The following is a 14,883-nucleotide window of genomic DNA, read 5'->3' as shown; positions in this document are numbered from 1 at the left end:
ATTAATATATAATATGCGACTTCAAGCATATTTTATTCAAATAATAGTATTAATAATAAATAAGTCAAGAAATATGTTGTAAACCCTATTTTTCATTGAGTTAAAACATTAGTTGCTTGCTTCCATGGATGTAGGCATGAATCAAGAAAAAATTGGAGATCAATTATCTAATTACAAATTACAGGTTTATGCATTTCATAATTTGGCTTGAAAAAAAATTTGGAGATAAATTATCATGCCTGCTTATTACTAGTTAGCTCCACTAGCTGAACCAATTTACATGCCTCTTAATGTCTCAATGTCTCTTTATGATTAAAATTTGTGCCTAGATATCTGCTAATTGTTAGTTACTTTTTTTTTTTACCCATTTCTATTTAATAGGGAAGCTAAATTTTGTACCTTGAAGATTGCACTATATGGAGGTTAAAAGCTCTAAAATTGAGTGAATTGATTTTATTTGTAAATATTGTTTAGTTGAAAGTCTAGAGACATTGTGTGCCTTTCTCGCCAAGAAAATACACCATCTTGGTTTAAAATTTCTTTATGCCTTGCTAAGGACTGATTTGTGCATGATTTTATATACATGACCGGTAGGTATTGTTGTTATCAGAAAATGCTGCAACTAGCATGTTGGTCATACTTATACCAATAGTGTGGATAATTAATAGGCCCTGTTCTTGACTAGATACATCAACAACATGGTATTCCAACAATTGTGTAAGAATCACATTATGACATGTACTTAAGGGCTAACATTTCCATTGTAATTAAGAAACCTTGTTAGTAGCTTTTGAATTTGTTCTCTATCAGTTTATACATTTTTTTTTTTTGCTAAACCACTATCAGTTTATACATAGTAATTAGAAAGAAGCAAAAAGCATAAGCCTTAAAAGTCCTTGCTGAGATGCTATCAAAAAAGGGATAATTATTCAATGTAGGAACTAGTCTCTGTTTTTCAAGTGGTTTGTAGGCCCAGTTTAGAATGAATATGCAAATATTTTATTGAAGTGCAAGCTTCTGCTGTTAAAGTGGATTGCTCACATTAACTTATTTTCTATAGCCTTCTGATCATCACATAAACTTATTTAAAGTAATGGCCCATATGCCTATTATTGCATTCACTAGATTACCTGGACCGGCCCATTAAAACTTGGACTCCCTTCCTTGCAACGTGATCCAACGGTGCATGGTCTGAATATATACATTATTTTTTGGGTAAATAAAATTAGGTATGTAAAAATCCAAAGTTTATATCATATTTTAGATTAGGTATCAGATTTGATGATTTTGTCAATTAAAGTCCCAAATTAATAAAATCATTCCAATTTAAGGCATTCATTTAAGTTATTATGACAGTAAAAAAGCTTATAAAAGCTGGAATTTGTTAGTAAAATCTTGTGTTTTACGGAAGACTTATTCATCAATCAATTTAGAGAGAGAGAGAGAAATTGTTTTGGCTCTACAATTGTACATAATAATGTAAATAAATAATAAGAATAATGTTATGTCTATAACACTTTCACAACAAATTATAAACGACAGTTATTAAAATAAAGAGTCTAGCAACCTTATTAAATATCAATATCAAGTCTTAGATGGCATGACTGTCGCATTAAAATGTGAAATTTGGAAGCAGTTTCAATTTCTTGGCTTGAATCATCCATGTAGGTAACTCACATATAGTATTATAATTTCCCTTTCTAGAGTAATTCTTGTCTTTTTTTTTATTTTTTTTTCCTTCGTCTCTTCCTTCACTTCTTCAGGACTTGATTCTTATTGACACTAGATTGTGTGAAATATATGTATCCTGGTGCTACTTGCATACATACTACTTTTATAAATTCTCATTTAATTGTGCTTCAGATGCATTGCTACAGAACAAGAAGTGGAGAGTAGATGACTATCCAATATATAAATTGATATTTGGGGGTGCTTCTGACGGCATAATTATGTTGATATATGTTGATGACTGCTTTTATAAATAGTGGAAGGATCTCAGGTGATTTTGAAGAATTCTGTATTTGATTTTAGATTTCTAAGGGCTAATGTTACTTGGTCAAAAGCTGAGTGATTTGAGTGTTATCTCCATTTTTTCTTTTCTGGTAGCCTGGTTTTCATTGAAAATACAGCTTAATTTTTAGAGTTTTAGATCTGCATAATTTCATGGGTTGATTTCACTTTGTGCTCCACTTGGACTAGATTTCTCATCACAGTACTATCTTTTTCTTACTTTCTCATCACACATTGGCCTCAAGTTTTAAAATCGGGCTGTCAATCTTGGATTTTATTCTTTGGACTTTATTATGGTATGAATATTCTTCATAACTCCACCATGTTTTCATGATTACCCTGATTTATAATGAGACTGCACACTTTTCCATCAATGTTGCAAATAGAATAGAAAGTGCTGGTTCTCAACCAATCTTCCTTGCTTTCTTTATTCAGCACAAAGAGAGTCTTCTTCATTGAGTGTTATACCTTCCTCATCTTCAAATTCTTCTCTGATTTCTTCATGTAAGGACTGATAAACAGGTTCCTTACTTTCTTGTTTTATCTATCATACATTGGCAAGAGATTCTTTCTTGTCATAAGTGCAAGACGCTATTCTCCTTCATAGTCTTCAACAATTTCTTCACACAGCTGATTAGCATAGGTAGGGGAGTTGGATTGTTGATCAAATTCCTCTAGTTCATCACAAAGAGTGCTTTTCCATCAAGGGTTTGCGTTGCTAATCATTTTGCAGTTTATTTGTGGGAAGAATCAAATTTGGCAACCACACTGCAGGAATTAGCTTGTTGAGTAGGAGTGTATTCAGCAGGTTCAATTTCTTTTTTTATATGAACTTCCAGCTTGCTGTTATATCCACAGAGGTTTTTTTTTTTTTTTTTTTTTTTTTTTTGGCTAAGTACCATTTTGCTAAAGATAATGACAGACAGTTTGGTATTTGAGTTTAGAATAATGTCTGTATTTCCCAATTTTGTCTAAAAACTTAGTCTTAATTGAAAACACTGCCTGATATTTAAATCAATTAACAATTTCAAATTAAATGGATCCTATATACTATTGAAGCAACAATGTACCATATTTTTTTGGTAAGTAACAACAAAGTACCATATTTTCTCACTTTGATTTTTAAATTGTAGGTTGGCATGTGTTAAGAAAAAGAAAAAAAAAATCTCTAGCATGTATTTCATACACTAATTATGGATTTTTATATAACTAGAGACATGTTAATTACTGTTAGTCTCTACCTTCTAAATGTTACAGTCAACACCATTATTTTTTTGTGAAGATAATCTTTCTACAGATTTAGCAACAGAACCTGATGTATCATTTTCAAGTGTGTGCTTCAGGATTTGATCATGTGAATTAATATTGGCATCTTTCCACACATCTCTAGAATCCTTTCTGTCAATATTTCCTTTGGTTCTTCTTTGACATCTTCAAAACCTGATTGACATGTAGGTTGTCTTTCTTACTATGTGACTTGATGCAATCCATCTCTGTACTAATAGTTTTATATCGATGCTTTTTTATTGTATTTCAGTTGCATTGGCATAGGACTAGAAGCAGAGAGTTAATGAGGACCCACGTATAAGGTATGACAGTGCTTCTAAAGGCATAGTTATGTTGAGATACAGGGATAAGTGCTTTTGTATCATGAACTAAGGACACTTTATTTGGGGTGCTGTACTTGTGTTGGACATGTGACATGTCTGGGACACTTGCGGGACAAGGGAACAAGAGGAATCAAATACCCTTTCACAAAACAAAGAGAGCATTCTTGCACTAATAGTAATAGTGCATTTGAAAATTAATAAATATTCTTATTTTTTATTTGTATTCTAATTTCTAAACATCCTTTAATAGTCATGAATTCACTTTATTATCCAGTATTGCTCTTAAATTGATATATACTTAACATTATGTGAAAAATAAATGCTTAACAATATATAGAAAATAAAAATAAAAATATATTTAATAATTATTTAATAGATGTGTTCTGCTGTGTCCTATTTTTTCAAAACAGTGTTGCATGTTGTACTCTTACAAGTACCGTGTCCATGCTTCTGGTTTATATGCAAGTAGCCTCATGACTCTGTGAGAGGTAAGCCTATGTCTCTAAAATTGTAATGGTTTAATTTCTGCTTTTGCTAGGAGAACACGTTTCTTCAAACCTAACTAGTATGATAAACTAGCAATAAAACTATGGTAACTATCTTGTTCCTTGCCTAATTAAATCTTTACGAGTAGATTAGGTTTCAATTTGTTTTTTCTCTTATTTTGGGCAATATGGTAAACTAAGTATTACTGTCTTGGATGAAAATCCATAACTTGGTCTTCGAACTCAAAGTACTCCCTGATTTCAAGGATAGCTTAGTTTCATGGTGAAATATTCTTGGACTGCTCAATCAGCAAGAGTTCCTTGAAAGAGGATTGTTTGAATAAGATGTTGCCCGTAAGGGGGTGGATTGTGAAGGACCAAAGGGAGATGCAATCCTGGAGTCTCACATCACTAAGGGAAGCACATGGTGATGTGCTTATAAGGGGTGATCTTCCTTTAATGTGGAGAGGCCTTTTCTCTCACTACACAGTCTAGCTGGGGTCATGACAAGTAGCTTTAATTCTGGTCATGGTCTGAATTGTTCTAAATTGTAGTTGATTGTATCTAGTGAGAATTGTTCTGCTCTACTGGGTCTGTACATCTTTTAACTTGCTTGCTTCCCTTTTTTTGGGACTAGCAGACACTTTATTGTATCATTCTTTTTGTTCTATATATATTGGTCCTCCTTGTTGGTTGGTTTCTCTCACATTTAGACATCAGTTTCTATAATGGATTTTTTTATCTTAAAAATATTTGATTGGATGGTAAACGTGTCATGCTTTCTAGATTTTGTGATAAAGAAGTTATTCCAGCTTAATAATTAAAATGAAAATCTTACCTGCACTCACTGTAGGAAGCAAACACTTCATATAGAAGTCAATTACAACATTTGTGTTTTTGTTTTCTCTGCCAGCAAGATTTTCGAAAGATTTCTTAAGATAATCACGATAAAAATGTTAAAGGTGTTAAAGGTGTAGTTTCATCTTATTTGTTTTTAGCGTTGCTGTGTTTGAATCATTTCTACTTCCATGAGACTGAAAATTCACCACATGTGCAGTGAGCTGACCTTATTTTGAATGTGTTTCAACCTGTTAATTGGAGTTAACATAATTAAACAATTTCATTTGTCATTCATCCAGTAATTTGATAACAGATGATCGTATTGTTGGGAAAAATTTCTATATTACTGTGAATAAATTTTAGCAAGCACAGCGGAAGCACAACCACACAAAAAACACAAAAATTTACGTGGAAACCCTTTCTCCTTGAAGGGAAAAACCACGGGACAAACTCCAAATAATTTCACTATATAAAATAGAGATTACAACACTTAGAGATACAACTTGAGTAAAAAAAAACTCTCTTTTTCTTTTCACTCACTGCTCTCTTCCTCACTGTGTATTTTCTCTTACTCTCTCTATTTTTCTCTTCTTTCTTGCTTGCTCTCACTCACGCAGCTCTTCAAGACTGCACTAGTCCTCACCTCACTATGGGACTTCACTTCTTTTTCTTTTGGGACTTCACTTCTTCAGCCCTCTGCCCAAATGGCCGAATGGCCTCTACCCTTTTATTTCTTTCACCTTTTCTTCTTTTCTCCCTTTCACACTCTTCACATCAAGTCACATTAAATACAAGCCACTTATCTTGACTTTGCTTCAACCATTTTCTTTCTTTAGCTCTCATTGGCCGAATGGCCTTGCTTGTTTCTTTCCTTTTTCCTTTCAGCTCTGCCATAGCAGAATGAGTCTTGCTTTTGCTTCTTTCTTTTCTTTCTTCCTTCAGCATGTTGGACACGCCTAAGCCAACCACTCCAATTACTCATGGTGACTTTTGTACATAATGAAGAAAAGATAAGAAACATAAAGACAAGCTCATTAAATGAGCTCTTGACAAAAACATGTGGGCTGGACGCAAGGTGCAGTGCACCCAACAATCTCCCCCTCCAGCCCACTACGGAGGAGATCTTCAATCCAACTCTTCAGTTAGAATTCATTCCGGCCAAGTCAACACTAGACTCAACCTTTTTCATTATCTTCACCAACACTGAGAAAATTTCATCAGAATTAATTCCTTTCATTCTCAAAGAATTTATTTCACTTTGGATATCCTTAATCCAATTTCTTGGCTCCCCCTGCTCAAGACCTTCACAATCTTTCACTTCATCATTCTTCCTAGCTTCATGATATTTTTCATCAAATATCACTTTCTCATTTAAATCACTTTCAGGTAGAGAGAATTTTACTCTCTTGGCTGCAACACCATTACTATCAACTCTCAACTGTTGAGTTTTCTCAAAAACTTTGGCTGCATTGGACTTTTTCTTACAAGTCTTCACATGAGTCCTGTACATACCGCAACAAGCACGTCCTCTTGCAATAACCAATAATCCTTTAGAAAGTTTCCATCTTCCATTGCCAAGATGGTTACTATAACCCGCTCGATCCAAAGCCAAAGTAGACAACACATTCATCCTTAAATCTGGAACATGCCGCACATCCTTCAATATCAACGTGCAACCAACATTTGTCTTGATGCACACATCACCAATTCCCACAATTTTTGAATAACTGGAGTTACCCATCTTCACAACACCAAAGTCGCCTGCTTTGTATGTGGTGAACAACCTTTTTGTGGGGATAACATGGTGGGAAGCTGCTGAATCAACAACCCACTCAACATCATTTTTAGCAACATGCTTACATTTTTGCTCTTCAAGAGAGAGCATCAAAACATCCTCATGGAACACAACTGCTGCAGTATTCTTCTCATCATCATTCTTTTCATCTTTCTCTTCAGTTTGTTCTTTATTCCAATTCCAGCAGTTTCTTTTTATGTGACCCTTTTTCCCACAATGGAAACATTCTCTCATCTCTTTAAACTGAGATCTACCTTTTGACTGTGACCTGTCATTGGATTTGGCTCGATCATCAAGCCCTCTGCTTCTATTTCTGCCCCTGTTCTCCATGACAAGAGCTTGATCTTGTGCATTGTTTGTACCAGCATCTCTTCTGCGAACCTCCTCACTTAGAATCAAATCTCGAATATCATCATATTTGAGTTTGCTTTTTCCTGCAGAATTGCTCACTGCCATTCTCATGGCCTCCCAACTGTTTGGCAAAGAAGCCAAAACAATTAATGCACGGATCTCATCGTCAAAATCAATCTCCACATAGGACAATTGATTTGTGATGGTGTTAAACTCATTCAGATGTTGAGCCACAGGTGTACCATCCACCATCTTCAGATTAAATAACTTCTTCATCAGATGCACCTTATTGTTAGCTGAAGGCTTTTCATACATGCTAGACAAAGCCTTCATAAGATCCACTGTGGTCTTTTCCTTCATAACGTTATGTGCAACTGATCTTATTAGAGTTAATCGTATAACTCCTAGCACCTGTCTATCAAGAAGACTCTATTCTTCTTCTTCCATACTATCTGGTTTCCTTCCCGAAAGAGGAAGATGTAATTTCTTCCCATACAAATAATCTTCGATCTGCATCTTCCAATAGCCAAAGTCTGTGCCGTCAAACTTCTCGATTCCTGACGTCTTTCCTTCTTCTCCGGCCATTGCTCCCAGTCGAACCTACGCTCTGATACCACTTGTTGGGAAAAATTTCTATATTACTGTGAATAAATTTTAGCAAGCACAGCGGAAGCACAACCACACAAAAAACACAAAAATTTACGTGGAAACCCTTTCTCCTTGAAGGGAAAAACCACGGGACAAACTCCAAATAATTTCACTATATAAAATAGATATTACAACACTTAGAGATACAACTTGAGTAAAAAAAAAACTTTCTTTTTCTTTTCACTCACTGCTCTCTTCCTCACTGTGTATTTTCTCTTACTCTCTCTATTTTTCTCTTCTTTCTTGCTTGCTCTCACTCACGCAGCTCTTCAAGACTGCACTAGTCCTCACCTCACTATGGGACTTCACTTCTTTTTCTTTTGGGACTTCACTTCTTCAGCCCTCTGCCCAAATGGCCGAATGGCCTCTACCCTTTTATTTCTTTCACCTTTTCTTCTTTTCTCCCTTTCACACTCTTCACATCAAGTCACATTAAATACAAGCCACTTATCTTGACTTTGCTTCAACCATTTTCTTTCTTTAGCTCTCATTGGCCGAATGGCCTTGCTTGTTTCTTTCCTTTTTCCTTTCAGCTCTGCCATAGCAGAATGAGTCTTGCTTTTGCTTCTTTCTTTTCTTTCTTCCTTCAGCATGTTGGACACGCCTAAGCCAACCACTCCAATTACTCATGGTGACTTTTGTACATAATGAAGAAAAGATAAGAAACATAAAGACAAGCTCATTAAATGAGCTCTTGACAAAAACATGTGGGCTGGACGCAAGGTGCAGTGCACCCAACACGTATTAGTTTTTGTCCTAACTAATTGGAGTTACTCTTTTTTGCAGATTATATGACAAGACCAACTAATATCATCTCATAGCATTGTGAACTCTGCCACCTTCGAGGGACTTGTGCTTTTGTGCAATAGAGTGGAAAATAAGGGTAAGTGGTCATTATTAAAAATAACTTTATCAGTTTTTGTTTTGTTTCTTTTTAGATAACTGCGTCTTATGACTCACTTCTGCATCCAAACGTCTTGGTATCATGTTGGAGCAGATATCTAGTTGATGATGCAGCCAGTTGTTTGGCTGCTAAACCAAGAAGAAAATGAAGAACTGGCAGATGCGTGAAGCAATTGAAGGCGTTCTTGTTTGTTCCATGTGGTGGAAGACCTAACAACCAACAAGAAGAGGTGCCCTGGACTCATACATTACTGGCTTGCTGAAATATCATAATCTATCAATGATCTTGCAGTTCCCTTCTGTGCAAGAAATAAGTATAACAAAAGAGAGAAGATATAGCACCAGGACTGAGATTACAACCTCCAATGACACATGATGACAAAGATTACAAAGTAATCTTGTTGGCGTGGCTTGAATATGTTAGGTGTGAAAGTCAAATTTGAGTTGTACTTGGCTTGGACTCTGTTTTGTCGACTTTGGTTAGGACTCTGGTATTTTGAGAGAGTGTGGCCTCTTTGTGAAATCTCTTGAGCCTTGGCTTTTGTATTTTGAGAGAGAGAGTTCTTTGGGTGTATTTGGGGTCCAGTGAGAGTGTCTTTGTGCCACATTTGTAATCTTCTTATTTTCTTAGTGAAACTTTCTTGACATTGCCCGTGGATGTAGGCCTAAAGCTGAATCACATAAATCTTTGTCTCTCATGTAATAATGTTATTATTTCTTCTCTTTTCTATTTATAATTCGCATAAACCCACTATTATTGGCTACACTTTCAGCATATTAGCATTAAAACTTCTGCTATATCAACTGATCTTTTCTATTGATTTCTCTCCTACCAGTCATTCAGAAAGATGAACTATCCCTTCTTCTTTTTTTGGTTATTTCATTGGTACAAAGAACCTGCGAGCTTGTTTTTGTTTCTTTTCTCACCTTTTTGGTTAGATTTTTCAATTCAAAGTATGTTCACTGTTGCTGTGAGTTATGCCATGATTGGAAAAAGGTGGAGATTAATTTATGCACAATTTGGTCAGGAACCAAAATTTATGTACCTCAAAGTTTGCACTTTATAAAGGAGAAAAGGCAATAAATTTGAGCCATATAAAATAGACGATTGGTTGGCAGTAGTTCTGAAAATTACATAAACTATTTTAAAATATCGTCTCGTTGATCGGCCAATCTGCATCACTATGCATGGTTGCACACACATTTAAATTCCATGTCATGGCTAAGAAGAGAACCAACCAAGTAACACTGGCATAGGTAGCCCCTAAAAAGAAGGCTTCTCCAAGTAAGTCTATGTTGAAACAAGTTTGATCTAATTTGAGTTATATGAAATTAAAAAAAAAAAGAAAAAGAAAAAAAGAGGTCCAGCCAAAAAACAAAGACACATACAACAATGAAAAGAATCAAATTGTCATCCTCTAGAAACCAAATAATTAACACTCAAGAAAAAATCAAGAGAGAAACACATAAAAACTTAAAACCTTAGAACCTAAAAAGGTGGATGTAGCATGAATGTAATTTATAAGATTCTGCTCTAACTTCAAAGCTTCTTTCTTGCAAACTATATAGGATTCAAGTAATCACCTGTGAAGTACATGCTATTAGGATTGCATCCAAAATAATCTTTTGGCATAGATAGAAAAAGAAATAAAATAAGAACTATTTCAAATAAATAAATAAGGTCCGGGCTTTGACAGTTCTGTATTATACATATAGACCCAGACCCAATAAAGCTATTGGGTCATCATTCAGCCACAAGCAACAATAAGTCAAAGACTACGTATAAGTCCAATGTTTTGTAACTAGGATTAGATACCAAGATAAACTAATAAATGCAATCTACATACATGTGGATGTGGGTCTTTGCATCAAAATTTTCATAATGTTAAAGTCATGGAGGTGCATGTGCACCAACGTTTGTCCATGGCCATTATGTAGACAATCCCAGTCAGAGAAGAAGAAAATAAAAAATTGTGGGGTCTTATCTCTTAAGATGGCCCAAAGGGCCCATGGCCACATGCAACCCATACTTTTTCTCTTGACAGATATGGACCAGAATGAAATTGTGCTCAACAAAATCTGGGTTTTTATTAGGCTCTATTGGTAGAGTAAAAGTGTTAAAGCTTAACCGGCTATTTTCGACGAAAACTCTTGGGTTCAAATCTTTACCTTATTACTGTCACATACCTTTGATGTGATGGTCACTTCACAAGGATAAAATTATTATAAAGATTGAGGTTTAAGTCTTCAAACTGGAGCTTCATATGCGTATATACTTAGATTAAATTAGAGTAAAATTTATATCTTGCATAAAAAAATAAAAAAATCTTCACCTTATGATTAACTATCTAAAATAGAAGCAAAAATAAAAATAAAATCCTATTGGTGTCGCTATTTTCGCGTACAATAATTAAGTTGGGTATAGAATTCATTTGATTACACATTCTTTTCATGGAAGAAACTTATAACAATGTTGCTGAGTCATAGCATCTTCATGGCACCATTCTATGATTCTGTGAATATAATTATGAACATTGACATTTTATATAATTACGAGTAAAAGTGAGTCAAGGAGAAAAAACTACTTTGATTCATCCTTACACCGACATCTCCACGTCACGTGGGACACTATTCAGATCTTCTTTAGGATAAAGAAGATATGATATTTAAGCAAGTAATATAATATTTAAGAACATACGTTTTCTTTTACACAATTTTTTTAATATATATTTTTTATTTTACATGATTGATAAGCCACTTGGAAAAGTGAAATCTATGCACCACTCTTCTTATATGTACTTACCTGAAATTTAATACTGTGAAAGGGGCACTCAAAAAATAAATCTTGGGTAAGAGAAGCTAAATGTAAGACCTCATTGGACAAGTTTTTATTAGATTTTAGATGTTGGTTAATTTCGTGAGACAAAACTCAAATAAAAATTATTAATATTGATGTAATTGAATTATGTTAAAAATCTATCAAATGATCTTATTGGAGATTTTGAAGAACAAAATTTCGCCTCAAGCAAAATTACATGAAAATTTGTTAATTTATGCTGAGGTAATACTTGATGACTATCTTAACACTTGATATGGATAAAAAAGCTTCTTCTATTTTTCTCCTCCAAACACCACATAACATTGGGTTTCTAATCCAAATTTTAAAACTTTAAGTGATAAATTTAAAGTATCCTAAACTTTAAGGATACAATTTACAATCGTATCCCTTACCAAAACAAAAAAGATCAAAAGGAGGTATTATGGGCAAAAATCTTGTATACAATGGGCGCATGAGATACCTTCTCAAGTTAAGGACAATTTTAAAGTTCCAAATAAAACAACAATAAACATAAAGGTCCTGAAAACTTTGAAGTACCCTATCCATACTACTTTGTTTCGAATATAAACTTTGCTCTCTACGCACATGGGTACGACCAGCTTCAACCCCATCACCTAATCCTGTCAATGTACCTTACTAGTTTTAGTTTGTTTCTCCTCTACGTGTTATGTAGGCCATTTTTAGAGCAAGTGGTCCTGTCCCACCTGTGTGTTGATCTCAATAAGACTAGAACAATTCTTGAGCATCTAATTTAGATGCTTTTAGGTGCCCATTCACCTATAAACATGTCTCTACAAAGGGTTCTATTTGAAATAAATTCAAACCCCAAACAAAAGCTTCTTATACATGATAGACTCATCACCATCCAAAGTTAGAGATTTGGTGCCAAGGAGTTCATCATAGTTATGGTTTATTCACCCCTTGCTACGGGATTGCAATGTTTGAATTCCAAAGAAATATTCCTTGATTACATCATTACAACACTAGGTGACAATTTAATATGAAGAAACTATAACTAATATGGAAATAATCCATTTCTATTCATTAAACTATACCATTCTCAAATTATTTCTTGAACAAATACATTGACAGATTGCTCATGCAGTACTAGCAAGCATAAAATTTTGTCCATTCATATATGATGGAGCATAATAATAGAATAATGTGGAATGTAGAGTGATTAATTAGTGTTTTTTGAAAAAATAGAACATGATATTAAATGGAAGTTTCATGGTTATGAGGATATAGCTTTATTGAGCATCAAAGTTTTCATGAAAATTTATAATCTTACTATTCTTAATAAAAATCATGATGATCAAAATCCGTTAAAATAATGGTTAGATGATTAAATTCATCAAACTCCTAATAACTTAAGTTTTTGGAAAAAAAAACATAGAGATAAAAAGATTTTTTTTTTAAATCTTTTAAAAGATAAAAGTTATCATGGTATCAAAACAGACAATAATGAATTCGAACCTTATTTTCACTCTTTTGATACAATTGTTTGGCTTTTATAGTTATTTAAAAATAAAAAATAAAACCAATTCTTTTTGTATTGAGGTGTCAATTGAGTAAATTGATAGTTTGAATTGACATTGTAAATGAAACGAGAAGTATAGGATGAAAAACACGTAATATTTCCTAATACAAATTTTCAATTGCCAATAAATAAAGGAAAACTAAAGCCACCCTATGTTGGAAAGACCATGAGACAAATGAGATAACCCATTTTATGGTAGCACCCATTATTCATGTGAGAGCAAGAAACACAAATTTATTGTGCTTCTAAAGTATTGAATAATCATACCTTGTTGTAAGAAAAATTAAAACACGCTTAAACAACTTCAAAGCACTATAAATAGTCAACTTAGACAAGATCCTAAATAAATTTTTTTTCTCTTTTCATATGCTCCACAGCTAAATCCATGACCCATCCACATAAGATTTGAAAAAGCAATGAACGATTTCCCTAGTTTCCAATTTCATTTATCATGAGCCCCACAGATTACATTGCACATGGTGCACATGGACTGCAAGAAATTCTTTGTTTTTATTTTTTATTTTTTTTACTCAATGATAATAAATCAATTTGTACAAGAGATAATGGTTGAATCCTTATTTTCACTTTTTCTGAAAAAAAAAAAAAAAAAAAAAAAAAAAAAAAAAAAAACAGTAAATTCCAAGTTCCATCAAATTAGTGCTAAATCATTACTTTTTCTCTGTATCTAATCTATTTATTGGTTTTGTCTAGGAAACTATAATTAGCTAATCAAAATATTTACCTGAAATTCTTCTATTTTTCTCCCCCAAACACTTCATAACATTGGGTTTCTCATCCAAATTTTAAAACTTTAAGCGATAAATTCAAAGTATCCTAAACTTGAAGGGTGCAATTTACAATCTTATCTCTTATCAAAACAAAAAATATCAAAAGGGGGTGTTATGGGCAAAAGTTTGGTATGCGTTAGGCGCATGAAATACCTTCTACAGTTTTAAAGTTCCGAATAAAACAACAATTAACATAAAAGGTCCTAGAAACTTTGAAGTACCCTATCCATTCGGTCATGCTAGGGACCATACTACTTTGTTTCGAATATAACTTTGCTCTCTACCCACATGGTACGCATGGGCGACTCTAGGAACAATTCAGGGGTTCAAATGAACCCCTTGAGTTGGCCAAAAAAAAAAAAAATTATATATAATTTTTTAATTTATTTTTTGACCCTCCTAAAATAAAATTTTGAACTCCCTAGACCTAAATTTTTTTAAAGCCTAATTGAAATGAACTTGATTATGATTATCTTGACAATATTTTGGTCAAAAAAAAAAAAAAAAAACTCAATATCAAACCAATTTTACCTAAACTATGGGGGGAACAGTAAGCCTAACAACAAAAGTATAAATTTATTAATCTTAAATTTTTTTAAAAAAAATCATTTAGATCTTAAAAAATTTGAAATAAACTAATACATAAAAGTTTATTATATTTAGATCTCACTTGGAGTTTACTTAACAGTAATAATTCATATGTTTATTGTATTTAAAAACAATAGATGATTTCCAAGATTTAATCTTAGCAACAATAATTAGTATCTTTATCATATTAATAAACTATTATAAAAAAAAATCGTATTAATAAACAATATGCATTAAACTTATAGTTTATCTTATAAGAAACATTATGTTCATAATGCTTTCACAACAAATTTTAAGTAACAAATTTTACTGGTTGTTACTGATGGAAAAAAGTAATTTCAATAGTAAGTTTAAATTAAAACTAATAACAAATTATCACCATTTCTCAAAAAAAAAAAAAAAATCACCTAAAATTGTTAGAAAAGTGTTATGAAAATTTTGTAAATATAGCACTTTATAATAAAGAAATCATGTAGACTATAAGAT

At 33.1% G+C, this 14,883-nt stretch overlaps 1 long non-coding RNA gene across 2 annotated transcripts; it reads left to right on the top strand.

The window, feature by feature from the left end:
• Positions 1-1,580: 1,580 nt before the first annotated feature.
• LOC126723876 (uncharacterized) lies at positions 1,581-9,370 on the top strand. Of its 2 annotated transcripts, none has more exons than XR_007654503.1 (6): positions 1,581-1,664; positions 1,864-2,818; positions 3,548-3,599; positions 4,031-4,108; positions 8,526-8,622; positions 8,737-9,370. It is a non-coding gene; the product is annotated as an uncharacterized LOC126723876 (long non-coding RNA). The 2 variants fall into 2 exon arrangements; XR_007654502.1 differs by having other exon boundaries at positions 1,581-1,668.
• Positions 9,371-14,883: the final 5,513 nt, after the last annotated feature.

Source organism: Quercus robur, chromosome 4 (genome assembly GCF_932294415.1).
Source record: "Quercus robur chromosome 4, dhQueRobu3.1, whole genome shotgun sequence".
Taxonomy (NCBI): domain Eukaryota; kingdom Viridiplantae; phylum Streptophyta; class Magnoliopsida; order Fagales; family Fagaceae; genus Quercus; species Quercus robur.
The sequence above is the reverse complement of the archived record's forward strand: the minus strand, read 5'-3'. Positions and strand labels throughout refer to the sequence as shown.